General features: G+C 34.0%; 1 protein-coding gene across 1 annotated transcript in view; it reads left to right on the plus strand.

Annotated features, from left to right (window-relative positions):
- The window catches only part of VPS13B (vacuolar protein sorting 13 homolog B), a 795,867-nt gene that overhangs the window by 387,576 nt on the left and 394,242 nt on the right, over positions 1–14,049 (plus strand).

The raw sequence follows: 14,049 nt of genomic DNA on the forward strand, positions 1-14,049 counted from the left end.
AATATCATATGAAACGCAGAATAATCACTAAAATGTGAAGCATAGACAAGTCAAGATGACAGTTGGTTTTGGAAGTTGGCATTAAGCTGAATTAAGAATGATAAGTAGATCTTAATTTAAGCTACTTGATTTATTAATAGATATCATATATAATCAAATGAATATATTATTTACATCAAACATAATATATTTCTAGACTTCTCATTTGTTAAAATACAGTAGATAATATTGTGATGATCGGAGACATAACTCTTCAGTAAATACTTCATTTGTGATACTGCAGAATTTTCAGTTGCAAATTCATACCCTTTTGAACTTTGACATATTCATCTCAAACAATCTGTGAACCTGGAAAAGTTTTGAGTCACAAAGTAAATAGTGTGAATCTATATTTTAATAACAGGGTTCAAATGTTTTACAATGGTAAACAGTTCCACACCTTGTTCATATTATTAGCATGTAAGTATATGAATGCTGATATCATTGAGATCACTACACATACTATTATTGAAAAGCAGATATATTCTGTGCAGTTTTTGACTTTGACTTGATGTTGATTTCTCTTTCCTTTTCTCTGTTTTGGCATTTCCATTGAAATGTAGTTTTCTTAGGTTTATCAGAAGTAGAAATGATTTTACTGCCAGAAATAAATGTTGGTACTTAATAAAATGATTGCCATTATCATAAAATCATAGAATTCTAACAGTTAGATGGAACTTATTTAGAGCTCTTACCTGTGTGATTTTGTTCTTGATGCAAGGATTCTTTTTCTAGCATATTGGATATATCCATTCTTTGATATTTGCTTCTGGTTGTAAGGAGTTCTTTATTATCACAACAGCTATTGTGTATCATATCAAGGACATGATAGCCTCAGAAAATGAGCTGGGGAGTGCTTCCCTTTTTTTGTTGTTGTTGTTTTTTGTTGTTGTGGTTTTGTTTTTGTTTTTTGGGTTTTTGTTATATTTTAACTCTGGAATCATTTTTGGAAGATTCAAATAGTTTGTCCCTTAATTTAAAAAAATTAAAACTCATAATATTATTCCATTTAACAGCTTTTTTAGACATTATTTACATACAGTTTCATGCATACAATTAGATTACTTTTAGTATATTTACAGTTTATACCATCATCACCACCATCAAATTTAGAAGTTTTATCACTCAAAAAAAAAGTTTTATCACTCAAAAAATAATCAATATACCATTAACAGTTACTCTTTCTCCCTTCATCCAAAACCCTGGCAAATGCTGACCTTCCTGTCTCTATGAATTTGCCTGTTCTAGGTGTTTAATATGAATGGAGTCACACAATATGTGGTCTTTTGTGACTGGCTTCTCATGGGAAGTCACCATAATGCTTTTGAGGTTGACTTATTTATCAGTCTTCATTTTTATGGCTGAAAGTAATCCATTTCATGGAAATACCATGTTTTCTTTATCCACTCATAGTTGGTAGACATTTGTGTTTACATCTTTTGGCTATTATGAACAATACTGCTGTGATAATTTTTGCACATCTTTTCTTTTCTTTTTTTTTTTTTTTAATTTTTTTTTCAACGTTTTTTATTTATTTTTGGGACAGAGAGAGACAGAGCATGAACGGGGGAGGGGCAGAGAGAGAGGGAGACACAGAATCGGAAACAGGCTCCAGGCTCCGAGCCATCAGCCCAGAGCCTGACGCGGGGCTGGAACTCATGGACCGCGAGATCGTGACCTGGCTGAAGTTGGACGCTTAACCGACTGCGCCACCCAGGCGCCCCATTTGCACATCTTTTCATATGGACATATTTTAATTTCTGTTAGCTATGTACCTAGTAGTAGAATTGTTGGGTCGTATGGTAGCTCTGTGGTTAAGGTTTTGAGGAATTAACAGTCTGTCCTCCAAAGTGTTTCTGCCATTTTGCAATTCCACATCAACTTATGAAGGTTCTAATTTATTCAAGTTGTAATTGTCTTTTTGGTGTTAACCATCCCGGTGGGTATGTGGTGGATCTCATTTTGGTTGTTATTTGCAGTTCCCAAATGACTAGTGATATTGAGCATCTTTTCATGTGCTTGTTGGCCATTTGTAGAAGCTGTTTTTTATTTTCTTATTGTTTTCAAATACTTGGCCCACTTTTTAGTTGGGTTATTTATCTTTCCTTTTAATTGAGCAGTTCTTTATATATTCTGGATATTAGATTCTCATTAGATACGATTTACAAATTTCTTCTCTCATTCTTTGAATTATCTTTTTTACTATCTTGATTATTTCATTTCTTTTATATTCTTAATTTTATTTTTCCCTGCTGTATTAGACATTATTCCCTTGCTATTTTTTTTCAATCTTAGAAATTAACACTCTTTACACAAAGTAAAATTTGGTTCTGGAAATACTAAGATGCATTTTTAATTTAGTAAATCATAAAATAATTTATGGTATTTACTCTCCTCCTGAACAACACACAGGTCTTTAAGTACTTTAATTCACCGATTCTCTCCAGATTGACTGGCTATTACTGTTATATATTTTAATTTATCTCTTATTTTTCTGAATTTTATAAATTTAAATAATTTAAAAAATAATTGCATATATATTACATGTATACAATTACTGCAGGGTTTGGAAAATTTATTCAATAAATAGCCAGATAGTAAATATTCTCAGTGTCATCAACTATCTGGTTTTTGTAACAACTACTCAGCTTTGCTTTGTAGTACAGAGGCAGCCATAAATAGTATGTCAATGAATTGACACTCCAGTAAAACTTTATTCACAAAATCTGATAATCAGTCACATTTGGTCATGGGCCACCTATGCTAACTTCTATACCAATGCCTTACTAGTCATTCGTTGTCACAGCTCATTCCTTTCTTCTACCTCAGATAATTTTCCTTCTGCCTTATTTATATATGGTTTCCCACTGATAGTTTTGTTTTGGCCATTAAAGATCCTTTTGTGCTTACTTTTGTTTTTCATTGCCTTTCTGAGAAATTCACCATCAGTTTGTTTTTTTTAGTGTCTTTCGGGCAACTTTAAGGATCTTTTTTTTTTTTTTGGCTTTTAAATCTTTGTTCTTTTAAGTGTTAGTATTGGTGTCTTAGTGAGCTTTTCAAGTTTTCTGGCATTTTCTCTTCATATATTGCCTCTGTCTCATTCTTTCTACATATATGTTAGACATTTTTTTTTTTACTGTATTGTTCTTGTCTCTTTAATATTTTTCCCTTTGACTTTCTGGCCTGTAGTCTGAGTAATTTCTTTGATATTACAGTTTATTAATTTTATTTTCATCTGTATCTAATGTGCTGTTTTTTGGGGGTAAAACTTTATAGAATTCTAATATATCATACAGAAATGAAATACATCAACTATTAGTATACAACTTGATACATTTCATAAAATAAATCTGCCCATGTTACTAGCTTCTGAATCAAGATCAAAAATTTTACCAACACCCAGGAGATCTTCTCTAGTCCCTTGTCGGTCTCTGTTACTTCAGAGGTACATGGTATCAAGATGTCTAAAACCATAAATTATTTTTCCTGTTTTTCAACTTTGTAATACTTTATTAAATTTTAAAATTTGCTTATGATGTTTTCATTTTCATTGATTTTTTTAAAATCCTTGCATTTTATTCATAATTTCCAAGGCATTGTTATATTTCTTGATACATGAATCATTTATTTTATTGTCTGAGTCCTGCTGATTCTTGCCTGTATGCCTAGTGTTGTTCTTTGTGTGTGTGTTTTTTTTGTTTGTTTGTTTCTTTGTCGCTCCTTTTTGTGGGGAAGAGTCTACTTATTTTTCCTGGAAATATTTGTCTAGAAATTTTTTTGAAGATGAGCTCAAAGATTCTTCCTTTGTAGCTCAAATTTATTTCTGATGTATTGGGAGCATTACCAGTTTACAACCACTTGAAACTAGAGGATTTTATACCATGTAGATAATAAAAATTCAAGTTACAATCTTTTATGAGGCTTGGTTTGTGGTTATATGTATTTTTTTCCACTCTGTTCAAGGTTCAGCTTTCTGATCATGTACAGAGGGTAAAAACAGGGCAGTTTTATTTCTAGTTTATTCTAACATTAATATTGTAGCCATATGCATTAAAGTCTTATGTTCTATTAGGTTCTACAATGCAAGTGTCAACAAGGATGTTCCATTTCACCAGGTTTGAAATGCCTCAACCAATTTGTTTTGCTTACCTCTGAGTTCCTGACTTTTCTCAGTCCCTGGCCTTAATAAAGCCTTACTTTTTTGGGGAAACTCACTAATGAATTTAAGAAGATATGGAGTGCAGGGGCGCCTGGGTCTTTGTGACGCTCAGTCGGTTGAGCGTCCGACTTCAGCTCAGGTCATGATCTTGTGGTTTGTGAGTTTGAGCCCCGCATCAGGCTCTGTGCTGACAGCTCAGAGCCTGGAGCCTGCTTCGGATTCTGTGTGTCCCTATCTCTCTGCCCCTCCCCGCTCATTCCCCCCACCCCCGTCAAAAAAAAAAAAAAAAACATTAAAAAAATTAAAAAAAAAGAAGATATGGAGTGCATGTCTCTGTGTGTGTAAACCAGTTCATATAAATTTTATTCATAGTGTGATGTATAAACATTTTATAAATATATTCATCCTTTTTGTTTTGTAGCACAAATGTCATTCAGGGCACTAAATCTACCAGGTTGCTGGAAATACAGTCCCTCAGTGATTTAAAGATGTGACAAATATCATATCCCCCTTTTATCTAATGGATTTTATGAAAGGACTGATATATACTGCCCTACTATTCTTTATCTTTTGAATACTCTTTAAAATCCCTGTTATAGCACTTCTGCCAGCTTCTTTTTCTACTCTTGTATGATAAATTACTTTCTTCTCACCTTGTCTTTCAAATACATTATCAATGACTTAAGGAACTACAGAAGTCTCCATCTTTAAAGCAGAAGGTGTTATATTCTGATATTTTATTCCTAGAACTGAGTTAGATAGCATCTTAGTTTGTTTTGAACATTTAAAAAAATCACACACCAGATGGAGAGGGCAAGAATCAAATAGAAACTTCTAAAGTCTATTTTTCTTACTCCCTGGGAGAAAATAGTGTGACAATATAATCAGCCCTGAAACCTAAAGTAAAAACAGTTTTTTGTTTTTTTGTTTTTTACCACATGGTTATTCTCATTGGCCAAACCTACCTGGAGGGAAGGAGATTATTTCATGAGATTTGAACATCCATTGTCTAATACCATGTTTTGTAATCCCCATATGTTTGTTTTATCCAGATTTTTTTCTTATAAATGATTTCTAGTTTCATACCTTTGTGGTTAGAAAAGATAATTGATGTGATTTCATTCTTCTTGAATTTATTGAGACTTGTGTTGTAGCCTAGCATGTAATCTGTGCTGGACAATGTTCCATGTGTCCTTGAAAAGAAGTGATGCTTCTGCTTTTGGATAGAATAATCTGTATGTATCTCTTTAGTCCATCTGATCTAATGTGTCTTTTAAGGCCAATGTTTCCTTATTAATTTTCTGTCCTGAGTTATCTCCTCATTGATACAAGTGGAGTATTAAAGTCTCCTACTTACTATTCTTATCCTGCCATCTATTTTTGCCTTTACTTCTGTTAATATTTGCTTTATGTATTTAGGTGCTTCTATTGGGTGCATAAATGTTTTAAAATGTTATATCCTATTTTTGGATTGATCCTTTCATCATTGTATAATGCTCTCCTTTATTTTAATGCTCTCCTTTATTTTGAAGTCCAGAATCATGATGGCTTCAGCTTTGCTTTGCTTTTTTCAGGATTGCTTTAGCTAATTCTACTCCTAAAACCAGTACTGCATTGTATGTTAACCAATTGGAATTTAAATAAAATTTGAAAAGAAAAAAAGAGTCTGTTTTGTCTGACATAAGTATTGCTACCCCAACTTTCTTTTCATTGTCATTTGCTTGGAATATCCTTTTCCATCCTCTTACTTTGAGTCTGTGTGTGTCTTTAGATTTGAAGTGAGTCTCTTGTAGGCAACAGATATATGGGTTTTGTTTTTTTTAATTCATTCATTCAGTCACTCTGTGTCTTTTGATGGGGAGTTTAGTCTATTTGCATTTAAAGTAATTATCCATTGGTATATATTTATTGTCATTTTGTTTATTGTTTCCCAGCTGTTTTTTGCAGTTCTTCTCTGTTCCTTTTCTTCTTTTTCTCTCTTATGCTTTGATTGTTTCCTTTAATGTTGTAATTAGATATTTTTTCTTTTGTGCATTTACTAGAAGTTTTTTCTTTGTGGTTACTGTGAGGTTTACACATATCATCTTATGTATATAACAGTCATTTTAAAGTTCACAGTAACTTAATTTTTAATACATTTCAAAGCTTTATATTTTTACTTTCCCCCACCTTATATCTCATATTTTTAAAGACAATTTTTTTAAATGTTTATTTTGAGAGAGAGAGAGAGAGAAATCCTTGTTGTCAGCACAGAGCCTGATGAGGGGCTTGGGCCCATGAACTGTGAGATCATGAGCTGAGCCAAAATCAAGAGTTGGACACTTAACTAACTGAGCCACCAACGTGCCCCTTATGTTTCATATTTTTGATGATTCATTTTGCATCTTTTTATGTATCCCTGAACTAATTATTATTTTTTTTAATTTTTACAACTTTTATACTCTTCATACTTGGTTTATAAGTAATATGTCTACTACTTTTATTATTTATTTACCTTTTCCAGTATGATTTTTACTTTTGTATGTTTTCTTATTAAATAGTACATTGTATTTTTAGTTTATTCTTTTGAACATTTCTTGTAGCCTGTTTAAGTAGATGACTCCTTTACCTTTTGCTTAACTGGAAAATTCTCAATCTTTCTGAATGATAATGTCTAGGTACAGAATTCTTGGTTGGCCATTTTTTTTCCTTTTAGCATTTTGAATATATTATGCCACTCTTTTTTGATCTATAAAGTTTTTGCTGAAATATCTGCTAATTGCCTTAGGGGGTTTTCCCTGTATGTAATATGTTGCTGTTCTCTTACTACTCTCTGTTTACCTTTTATCATTTTAATGAGAATGTGTCTTGGTGTGTTTGTCTTTGGGTTCATCTTATTTGGGCCTCTCTGATCGTCCTGGACATAGATGTCTGTTTGCTTCCCCCAGATTATGGATGTTTTTAGCCATTATTTCTTCAAATAATTTTTTCTTGACTTTTCTCTCTTTTCTCCTTCTGGGATTCGGATAATGAGAATGTTATTCCATTTGATATTCTTCCAGAGGTCCCTTAAAGTATCCTTACTACTTTTAATTCTTTTTTAATTTTTATGCTTTTTGTTTTCCATTCCTTTGTTTTTCATTCATTGATGGTGCTTCTGTTTCATCCATTCTGCTGTTAAATCCCTCTAGTATACTTATAAGTTTAGTTTTAATGTTTCGTGTTTTCTTATTTTCTGTCTCTTTGTGGAAGGAAATTCTTGGTGCTTCTCCATTGCTTAGATAGGTGAGCATCTTTATGACCATTACTTTGAACCCTTTATCTCGTAGGTTGCCTCTCTCCATTTCATTAAGGTCTTTTCCTGTGGATTTGCCTTGTTCTTTGGAATATATTCTTCTGTCTACTCATTTTGCTTGTTTCTCTGTGTTTGTATGTATTAAGTGAAATGGCTATCTCCCTCAACCTTGAAGGAATAGTCTTGTGTAGGAGGTGTTTTGTGTGGCCCAGGTGTTTTGTGTGCCCTGTGGCTACCAGAGCTAGTCATTCTATGGGCATCCCCACAGATGTAGACATCCTGTGGGCTGTTTGTCCCCTGGCTTTGATAGGGCTTCAGTTGGTATTGTGTGCAAGGTGGGGCTCTAGGTACTCACCTGGCTTGTGTATCTTGGCTACTGCATGGGGAGAGTGGGCTTCCAGCTGCTTGCCTGTTCTGGTTGTGGCTTGCATTCTTGGTGGATTGGGCATGACTTGGGATACTTATCTGGCTTTTTTTACACCTTGGGTGCTACATGGAAGTGGGGAGGGGCAGGAGGCTCACCCAGCCTGTTCAAGGTGAGTGGTGGGCAGACCACACCTATACACTGGTGCCAGAAGCCTAGAAGGGGTCCACCTAAAATGGTACTTGTTGGCTCCTTCACCAACAAGGTAGGATGAGATTGCAAAAATGGCTGTTGACAGCACATCCGTCCACAGCAGACTGATTTTTTACATTTTTAAATTATTTAATTTAAAATTACAGATTCCTGTCTCTCTTTAAAATTAGTAAATGGGTCTCCCTGTGTTATGGTCTAGGGGCTTTTTCTTGTTTTTGTGCTGGATCATAGGGCAAATGGGTTTGTGGGCAAACCCTTTAAGAACAGGTCTTTGTTCTCTAATGTATTGTGATTCTTCTGGTCTTAATCTTTATTGGTATTCAAAACTAGACATTCAAATTGTTTTAATGTTCATTCATTTTTGAGAGAGCACGAGTTGGGGAGGGGCAGAGACACGCGCGCGCACACACACACACACACACACACACACACAGAATTCGAAGCAGGCTCCAGGCTCTGAGCTGTCAGCACAGAGCCTAACATGGAGTTCAAACCCACAAACGCTGAGATCATGACCTGAGCCAAAGTCAGACACTCAACCGACTGAGCCACCCAGGATCCCCAAAACCAGACATTTTACACCTTGTCTCTACTATGCCTGCCTCCAAGGTCAGGATTCCTGATTTGGGGCACGATCCCTTAACTTTTCCAGGGTGTATTCTGTATTTGTAGGAACCCTCCCTCATGTGCCTCTTCCGAGGTGGTTTTTGGGACAAGGTGTCTGCCTTCCCACCCTTCTACGTGTGTCTTTCTTGGCTTTTGAGTGGAGGTGCTACTCATCTAGTTCATGGATCCTAGAGGAAAAGCATGCCATATGTAGTTATAAATTTGTTGTGTCCATGGCAGGAGGTGAATTCAGGGTCTTCCTATGTCACCATCTTGAACTCTCTCATGAAGAATTGATGTTAACAAACCTACAGTGTGTGTGTGTGTGTGTGTGTGTGTGTGTGTTATTTGAGAAAGACAGGAGAGAGGGTGGTATTTATGTGTATGTATGCGTTGATATTCTTAGGTTGCAAGGAACAGAAATCAAGTCAGGAGAACTTAAACAAAAATGGAACTTATGATTCATTCTCCACATATTCTATTACAGAAAGCAACTTTAACTTTTAGTTAAAATTTTGATACTAATCTCACTATTTGTCTCTGGTAATTATGAGCACCATGCTTTCAATTAAAATTTTCTCTTATTTCTTTCTTTGTTGTTTTCCTTGTCCTCACAACTCCTCTTGAATTATTTTTTCTTGCTTTGTCTTTGGTGTTGCTTGGTTATTCTGAGTTACAGATTTATCTTGAAACTAGTTTATCGACACCAATTATTTAAACTTATAGAATAAATAACAAAGAATAATATTTCCTATGTAACTAAAGTTTTGTGCTTCAAACCGTTTATTTGATGGAAATATTTCAGTATATTGCATGGTGTGTGTGTGTGTGTATGTGTGTGTGTGTATGTCTGTGTATAGTGATGGGTTGTTAATCATACCACTCTGATTTACAAAGGAAATTCAAATCCATTGTTTCTGTAGAGAAAAGTAGGGCTGCTCTCCCCACTGCTTGCTACTGCCCACCCCCAGCCTATCTTTTTCTGTGTTTAAACAAGGACAACTCTACTGTTGCAGGGACTTAGCATATGCTGTATATGTGACTGCCTCCTTCTTGATCTTTTTTCTAGCCTTTCTTCTCAATTTTTAGGCTTCTACGTATTTAACTTGTCAGCTCTGTCTGTTCTGTGATGTTACTGCTTCTGGCTCATCACTCTTAATACTCCTATCCCTATTTTAATTATTTTTATTCAGCTCCTGATTGCCCTCCTAGGGTAAAAAGTGTAAGAAGTGTATCTGTCTTGTTCACGGTACTATTCCTATCATTTAGCACAATTTAGCGCAATGAATGGCACGAAATAGGGGTTCACTAAATAGTTGTAGAGTATGCTATTCGGCAAATAATTTTTGGTTACTGTAAGGAGAAAAAAGAACTTAAAGAATGAAAAGGTAAATTTCTGATGTGTCTTCAAGTTCATAAATAATTGAAAAAAAATTCTTTGTCATTATGACATGAAAAAAAAGAAAAACAATTACAAAATGATCAATAGAATGAGCATGGAGGGTTCTCCTAGATTTCAGGCATAACTGAATTTGGACTTCAAAAGTTCATAATGAGGAGCTGTTTGTTGAAATGTGTCATCTGATTTCAATTGCCATAGAAAGGGAGAGATGATCTCTAATGTGGTCAGATCCAATCTGTATAGGGTGTTTGGGTCAAAATCAACATCTTGAGTTTCATTACGAAGCATTTGCAGTGAGGCTTGCAGATGTAATTTGCTACATCTATCTCACACCTCTGAGCAGATGGGTTTCTACACTGTGCCTAGTAGTGGTTTGTTTTTTTTTCTTTGAAAGAGTTGCCTGCAACTTTAATAAAATATTTTGACAGAAATGGAATATTGAGATCATTTATAAATTAAAACTTTGCTATTGTTGGCTTTAGTGAATTTTCATAGAAACTGATGTTAAAATTGTTGAGCATCTATGAAAAACAGAAAGTTTTCCCATGTAATTCTTTTTTATCTTTTTGGTTTATATTGTTCTATCTTGAGTTTTTTAATATCTTAATTTGATAATTATAATTTCTACTTATTCTGAAAGAAGATGTATTATTGCATTAGATTTTTTCCAGTTTTACTCAATGTCTTTAATTGTAGTTCTTAATCCATATGTTAATAAGATACCTTGGGGAAAAGAAGAAGCTCTGAAAAAAGCTTAAGATTTGTTCTTAATGCTACTGCTGTTAAATAAATCTCTTGGATACCATCATGTATGTATTACAAATGAAGTTAAGGTGTTGAAATGCCTAAATGTAGTTAATATAATTGCTGTATACATCATTATTTTCTCAATAGCTCACATCCATCCTGCTCCATCATTTGTTTAGTCATGGATTCTGTGACTTTCAAAGACTTGAGAATGAACCTTACTTGTTTCCTAGTCAATTTTGTATTTCCCAACACCCCCCCCACACACATATGCGAACAATTTTATAAACAAAAACAAAAATGGCAGAACTAGTGTATATTTTACCTTTGAAATATATAATTTAAAATTCATTTAAGATCATAAAAATGGGCTTTTTAAATGGTACCAAGGTAACATAGTTTCATTAAAGGAATTTTTTAAAAATTGGGATATAATTGACACATAGCATTGTGTAAGTTTAAGGTATATAACATATCAGTTTGCTACATTTATATATTGCAATATGATTACCATCATGGTGTCAGCTAACACTTCTGTAGGTCACATAATTATCATTTCTCTTTTGTGATGAGAACATTTAATACCTAGTCTCTTAGCAACTTCAAAGTATGTAATACAGTATTACTGTAATCAGTAAGTTGTACATTAGGATTCCAGAACTTCTTCATCTTCTAGTTGCAAGTTTGTAACCTTTAACAGCATCCCCCCAATTTTCCCATCCCTGAGCCCCTGGTAACCACCATCCTACTCTCTGTCTCTGTGAGTACAGCTTGTTTAGATTCCATATGCAAGTGATATAATAGTATTTGTCTTCCTCTCTCTGACTTATCTCACTTAGCATAAGTCTTCATAAAAGGAACTTTTAAAGCACGAATATACAAGGGAGAAAAATCACTTTGGTGATAACCAGTATTAACGATTTAGTTTTGTATTTCTTCCCAGAGCTTGTTTTTTCTATTTTGTTTGATAAATATATACATACATAGACGTAAATAGTATCCATGTTGTAAAATGATTATATTCATGATGTACAGTTAAGATAATAACTCCTGACAAAATTTTCAGTACTTTTTTTTCCATTTATTATATTCTGCACATTTCACAGGGCATAACATGTTTTGAAACCATTTCCATCTAAAAGTAAGAGGATTCAAAAAAAATCTGCCTTAACTCTTGGGTTTAGTGTATGTGGACTTTGTCCTTTGTAAATCATATTTTCTCAGGTTACAAGGAACAGAGAAAGTCAAGTTATCTTAGGGAATGGGCATTCAGTGATCTCTAATCATCAATAGAAGAGTATTAGAAGTGATCATTAGTGACCAAAGTATGCCAGAGAGTGCAATGTAAATGAAGACCTTGAACAATAGTAGCTCTGCTCACCCACGACAAGTTGGGCTTGACTGTTTCCTTTTCTACTACTGTCCTTATATTTTTAAATACCTCTTTTGAAATATAATTTACATTCATAATATTTACTCATTGTATGCCTACAGTTCAGCGATTTTTGAGGAAATGTATAAAGATATGCAACCATCACCACAATACAGTTGTATAACATTTCTGTCACCTCAGATTTCCCTTATGTCCATTTTGCAATTAATTTCTGTTCCCCACACTCCAGTCCTAACCCCCTATTGATCTGATTTCTGTCTTTATAAACTTGGCTTTTTTGGACATTTATTAAAAGGGAATCATACAGTATGTAGTTTTTTGCATCTTAAGACCTTATGTATTTATGTATCAGTGTACCCAGGGTACACTTTTTTTCACTTAGTATAATATTTTCATTTAAAAATTTTTTTTTACATTTATTTATTTTTGATAGAGACAGAGCACAAGTGGGGGGGGGGGCACAGAGAGACAGGGATACACAGAATCCAAAGTGGGCTTCAGGCTCTGAGCTGTCAGCACAGAGCCCGACTCAGGGCTCAAACTCAAACCACGAGATCATGACCTGAGCCGATGTCGGACGCTTAACCGACTGAGCCACCCAGGTGCCCCATCACTTAGTGTAATATTTTTAAAGTTCATTCATGATATACCATGTATCATTATGTACCATGTACATGACAATTATGAGTAACCATTCTGTGGTTATGTCACATTTTGTTTATTAATTTTACAGTTAATATTCAATTGTGCAGTCATCAGTTTTTGACTATTATGATTAATGCTGCTATGAACATTTGGGTACATGAATTTATATAGACAAATGTTATTATTTATCATGGATAGAGTCTTTGGGGTAGAATTACTGGATTTTATAGTAACTTTTTATTGAACATTTTAAGAAATTGCCCAACATTTCAGAAGTGATTGTACCATTTGACATTACCACTATTAACGTATTAGAGTTTTACTTTCAATATATCTTTGCCAGGATTTGGTATTTTTGCCATTCTAAAAGAGTATGTGGTACTTTATTGGGGCAGTCAGTTTGCGTTTCTGTAATGACTAATGTTATGGACTTTTTTCATGTACTTACTACATATTTCCTTAGTGAAATGTGTATTTAAATTGTCCATTTTTTAGTTATCTTCTAATTTTTGAGTTGTAAGAGTTCTCATATGTTCTAGATGCAGGTCCTTTTTCAGGTATATTATTTACTAATATTTTCTTCTAGGTTGGGGCTTTTGTTTGCATTTTCTTTTTTTTTTTTTTTTTAATTCAAATTCCAGTTAGTTAACTTGCAGTGTTATTTGTTTCAGGTATACAATGTAGTAGTGATTAACCACTTTGATACATCACCAGGTGCTCATCACAACAAGTGCACTTCTTAATCCCCATCACCTATTTTACCCATCCCTCCACCTGCCTCTCCTCTGGTATCTGTCAGTTCTTTATAGTTGAGTCTGTTTCTTCATTTGCTTCTCTCCCTCTTTCCTTTTTTATCCTCTATGCTTGTTTGTTTCTTAACTTGCACATATGGGTGAAATCATACGGTATTTGTCTTTCTGACTGACTTATTTCACTTAGCATAATACTCAGTAGCTCCATTCACATTATTGCAAATGGGAAGATTTCATTCTCTTTATTATGGTTGAGTAATATTCCATTATGTATATATACTGCATTGTCTTTATCCATTCATCAGTTGATGGACACTGAGGCTGTTTCCATAGTTTGAATTTGCATTTTCCTAATAGTTTTATAACTTAAATTTTAGAATTTAATAAAATCCTCTTTCATTTTCTTTATTAATTGTGCTTTGGGTGACTTAGTTTGAACTGTTACAATATGGTCT

The sequence above is a fragment of the Panthera leo genome, chromosome F2 (genome assembly GCF_018350215.1).
Source record: "Panthera leo isolate Ple1 chromosome F2, P.leo_Ple1_pat1.1, whole genome shotgun sequence".
NCBI classification, from domain to species: domain Eukaryota; kingdom Metazoa; phylum Chordata; class Mammalia; order Carnivora; family Felidae; genus Panthera; species Panthera leo.